General features: G+C 41.5%; 1 pseudogene; it reads right to left on the minus strand.

The window, feature by feature from the left end:
• Positions 1 to 2,743: 2,743 nt before the first annotated feature.
• Positions 2,744 to 4,193, minus strand: LOC112060280 (uncharacterized; annotated as a pseudogene).
• Between the last annotated feature and the right edge of the window lie 1,141 nt (positions 4,194 to 5,334).

Consider the following 5,334-nt stretch of genomic DNA (forward strand, 5'->3'; position numbering starts at 1 on the left):
TTCTCAATGATACCTCTAGTACTTCCTTCCCCCACAATAGGAAAAAAAATCTATGCATCACACGCTCCTATTGCTCCCATGGGTACATGCATTCACACTGAACTCATGATGACTACTGCACAGGGAGGAAAAAAAAATAATATGCCATATAGTGTAGGGATCCACCTTGGTCCAATCCCCAGCATGCAAATGACCCAATCAGAGATCCTTTAACTCTCCAATTTCTGTGAGCCAAAGACAGGAAATTGTAGTCATCATCATTATGTTTGAGCAGCACTTTATACTTGTAAAAGCTTGCTAGGAATACTGTATATAAAAATACTGCAGTAAAGATGTCATTTGGAAAGGGGAGGGCAAGAATTTACCTCACACACCCCATCTCATTTGAGTTTCTCCACTCGTAAATTCATGGCAATATCAAGCAAAATCTCACAGTGTAATAAGCACGTAGATAATTGGCTTTCAACCCCCCTTCCCTCTCAACGGGATTTTATGAAGCAGATTCCCCTGAGCATAACAGTTTTATCGCAGAGTGGTTTGTTAAAATGGGGGCTCTGCTTTTGATGTTCAAAAGCAAACACTTTGCCACTGTGTATACACCATTTGCAAAAGCCAGACATTCCACTGGGCATGTAGATCTTTGCATAGAGAGGAGTCTTACAAACGTGCGGAAGAACTCACAACAACCCCTTCTGCCCTGGGGAGCCGGGGGGGCTGATTACAGGTTTACAACTAAAAGTCATGTGGAGTGTTTTTCATTGAAGTGCAAGCAGCTGTCATTATGCCATGTTCCCAGAACAACACTAAAAAGTGCAGAAAGGCCGCCCCATCAAATACACAATATAATTTGCTTTAGTCTTTCAGCAAAAAATATGTAGCTTTAATAAAATAAAATCAAGTACAAGAAAAAATTACACACTATTCCTAGAGTTTGTTTAGATTTTTCCTCACAAAAGCCATTTCCTTCCTTGCCATGAACATAGCTGGTTTTAAATGTTAATGGTTAATATTCAACTGGTGAAGAGTACAAGTTAAGATTTGCCCCCCAAAAGGTCCAGCATTCCATTCTGGAAAACTTTGACACTTTATTCCAGTTGAGACAGAGCTCTTCTGCTTTTGTTAAAGCTTTAATGGTTCAGGTCTGGGCCATGGCACAAGTAAGAGACATGCTGGCTGGAGGCCAGCATTTTACATTTTAGAAAAAGCATTTGGATGAACACAGCTGAAAGCTATGGGGGACCATGGTCAGATGGCAGTCAAAGGACAAGCTCGAGCCAGGAGGAACAGTGTCCAGCATATTGAAGCCAGGCTCAGAAGGAATATCAGTGATCAGCAGAAATAATGGCTGATGCAAGGATAAGGAAAGCCTTCCTTGAGGCTACTGTTTCAGTATTTTGACTAGTGTGATAACAGAAAAATGCCTCAAGAGCTTCGCATAGCTTTGGTGGCAAGAAACTTTTTAGAATGTTCATGCTAACCACCACTGCTAAACCCCATGCTTTATAGAGAACAGAGTCTCAAGAGGTACAGCAGGCAGGATAGGTAAAGAGAAATGTGTCAGAACCAGCAACGGGACCTGGGGGATTAGAAGTTGTCAAGGCTGTATCCCCACTTTGAACTTTAGGGTACAAATGTAGGGGCCTGCATGAAAACTTCTAAGCTTAACTACCAGCTTAGCCCTGGTTCGCTGCCACCATTCCCTCCCTGGGAAGCCTTGAAAAACCTTCACCAATTCCCTGGTGAATACAGATCCAAACCCCTTGGATCTAAAACAAGGAGAAATTGACCATTCCCCTCCTTCCTCCCACCAACTCCTGGTGAATCAAGATCCAAACCCCTTGGATCTTAAAACAAGGAAAAATCAATCAGGTTCTTAAAAAGAAGGCTTTTAATTAAAGAAAAAAGGTAAAAATCATCTCTGTAAAATCAGTATGGAAAATAACTTTACAGGGTAATCAAACTTAAAGAGTTCAGAGGACCTCCCTCTAGCCTCAGGTTCAAAGCATAGCAACAAAGATAAACACTCTAGTAAAAGGTACATTTACAAGTTGAGAAAACAAAGTAAAACTAAGACGCCTTGCCTGGCTTTTTACTTACAAGTTTGAAATATGAGAGACTTGTTTAGAAAGATGGGGAGAACCTGGATTGATGTCTGGTCCCTCTCAGTCCCAAGAGCGAACAAACTCCCAAACAAAGAGCACAAACAAAAGCCTTCCCCCCGCCAAGATTTGAAAGTATCTTGTCCCCTTATTGGTCCTTTGGGTCAGATGCCAGCCAGGTTACCTGAGCTTCTTAACCCTTTACAGGGAAAAGGATTTTGGAGTCTCTGGCCAGGAGGGATTTTATAGTACTGTACACAGGACAGCTGTTACCCTTCCCTTTATAGTTATGACAGAAGTATATATTTGGTATGTATATTGTAGTTAAAGAATCAAGCAGGCAGGAAGATAAGGGAGTGACCATGGTGAGATACCTCAGCCAGTCGGTAGGGGAGTCTAGTTTGATGACAACCATGTTAAGGAAGCTAGTAGTGGAGGTCAGTGCTTTTGTCAAGACTAATGAGAGGGTTAACATCTAGCAATTCCATTTTTGCAGTTTCCCAGGCCTGAAGTGCCAGTGCTTAGGAAAGGCATTCACCTTTGTCCGGCTTGTCCTTGTCCGTCCCTCCACGAACGCAAGTCGATGCCATACCATTCTATCGTGTTACGAGCACATTCTTTCAATTTCTGGCCAAATAGTTTTGTCATGGGATCGGCCAGCACATTTTCAGTCTGCCCAGTGGTCGCATGTGGTCTCTGGGGATGCAGGTTGTCCACCTATTGTCTTGCCTGTGGACTACATGACCGGCCCATCTTTGCTTTGCATCGTACATTGCCTGCATTACATTGGTCACTTCTATACACCTTCTGAGCTCCTCATTTGGTATATGATCATGGAGCAATATCTTACACATTCGCCTTTCCCTTGCTTTCTGGGTAACAGTGAATTTTTCTTCCTCTGCTTTCGTCGTTGACCAGCTTTCTGCTCCATATATCATTGCTGGCAGAACAGTAGAGTCAAACAGTTCTTTCCTTTTCTTCATGGGCAGCTCATCATTGGTTAGAGACTCTTTATTGGGTTGAAACTTGCTCACCCCGCCTTTCGCCTCCTACTGCATTCCCCTTCGAATGAGTTGTCTCTGCTCAGCTGCTGACCCAGGTTAATATATTTGTCGACCTCCTCAATTTCTTTCCTGTTTACAGTGATGATTCCTTCTGCACAATGCTCATTCTGCATCCACTTAGTCTTCAACGTGTTCAATTCCAACCCGATATCATGCAAAAGTGTTTGCAGTTGCTGCAATTTGTTCTCCAGTTCTGCTGTGTCCTTTGCCAGTATTACACAGTTGTCAGTGAAGAGAAGATGAGTTAACTGTTCTCCATCAATTCTGATTCCTTCTTCCCAGTTCAATTTCTTGAACAGTGACTCCAGTACTGCTGCAAACAGCTTTGGTGCGATTGTGCCACCTTGTCTGACTCCTCTGCATATAGTAATAATGCAGAGGACATTGAATAATGTTATCTTTGTCGAACAATTGTGGTTAATTTCTTCCAGTAGGTTGATGTACCTCGGTCAGTTCTGATTTCATTGAGCATGTTGAGTAAAGCGTTAATCTCTACCAAGTTGAATGCCTTTTGGTAGTCAACAAATGCAATACACAATGGTACTTTGTATTCCTAGCATTTTTCAATGAGCTGCTGAACTGAGTAGATGTGATCAATTGTCGAATACCCTGAGCAGAAACCAGCTTGTTCTCTGCTTTCCTGCATTCCAAGATCCTTCTTAATCCAATTGAGTATGATGTGGGTGAAGACTTTATACACTTGTGAGAGGAGTGTGATCAAATGGTAGTTGCTCAGTTCTTTTGGATCGCCTTTCTTCATCAATAGTATTGTTTTTAATTTCTTCCATGCATCTGGAACACGCTTGACGTGAACCGTTGACCCAACGGTCTGAAGAGAGTATCTTATTGACGTGAACCGCTGCACCAACGGTCTGAAGAGAGTATCTTCCCCTGCTTTGAGATATTCTGGCCAAACATCGTCCACTCCAGGACTCTTCCCTCTCTTTATATTACGAACTGTGTATTCAATGCCAGGAATGGTATTAAGGTCACAAATTGCAAGGGGAACTTGCAGCTTCATTGCACACATCCTAAAGTAGAGCTGGCAATGCAGAAAGCACTTGCTGCATGCATAACCAGAGGAAAACACTAAAGGAGTGTGTGGAACCAAAGAACACAGCAAACAGCTTTTTAATTTCTCAAACTGAAAGGAAAAACTGCTTTGAGCATTTTGCTTAGTGATGTTAAGGTGAAAAATATATCCTGGTGGGAAGCATTTTGTATTGGTTTGTTATTGTTTACAAAACTGGAACAATCATGCTACATATTCAAAGATGGCTTAGGTTAAACCAAGGAGAGCTGCTTAGACAGATTAGCTGGCATTTTATCTTAGCACAGGGATAAAGTATTTGGTTGGAGTTGATGAAGTGTCATCTTTAAGGCAAAAATTGCTTCTGCTGTATCTTTATTTTTTAACCAGCTGTGCCTTTTTTTTTTAAACCGAATCCAGTTCTTGCTGAAGTCAATATATGTTCAGTGGAAGCAGGAAGTCCTTACTTTTTCCAGCCAAAATTCTGCTTCCTTGACTCATACAACCCTCCTATTTGATATGAGTGGCATTTTGCACGAGTAAGACCAGAAGGATTTAACCTCCATCACATTTTATACTCCACAAAATCACCATCTTCTGACATTACCCAAGAGAATCCTCACTAACACTGCTGTCTTAAGTCAGTGCTGCTTTGTCAGATCGAATTATATTTTACAATGTATATCATTAAGTGAAGATTTCTTTCCTCCCTTATGTTTGAGCACTATACCATTTTCCAGTTTTGAGTGAAAGGTTACAGTGTGACACACAAAGGTATTCTAGTAATCACCATGGATATTTTAAACTGTTGTCTGTGTAATATGAACCAAATTCTATTCTCTCATGAGGGGAGGAATAGCTCAGCGGTTTGTGCATTGGCCTGCTAAATCCAGGGTTGTGAGTTCAATCCTTGAGGGGGCCATTTAGGGATTTGGGAGGAAAACAAATAAAAAAGGGGGTATTGGTCCTGCTTTGAGCACAGGGTTGGACTAGATAACCTCCTGAGGTTCCTTCCAACCTTGTGATTCTATGTATATACAGATCTCCTGTTTACTTCTATTTTTTTATTTTGATTTACAGAAAAAAAGCCGGGCTGCCTATTCAAACACTAGACCCCTCATCATAAAATTACAACAACAAA

Source organism: Chrysemys picta, chromosome 2, assembly GCF_011386835.1.
Source record: "Chrysemys picta bellii isolate R12L10 chromosome 2, ASM1138683v2, whole genome shotgun sequence".
Lineage (NCBI taxonomy): Eukaryota > Metazoa > Chordata > Testudines > Emydidae > Chrysemys > Chrysemys picta.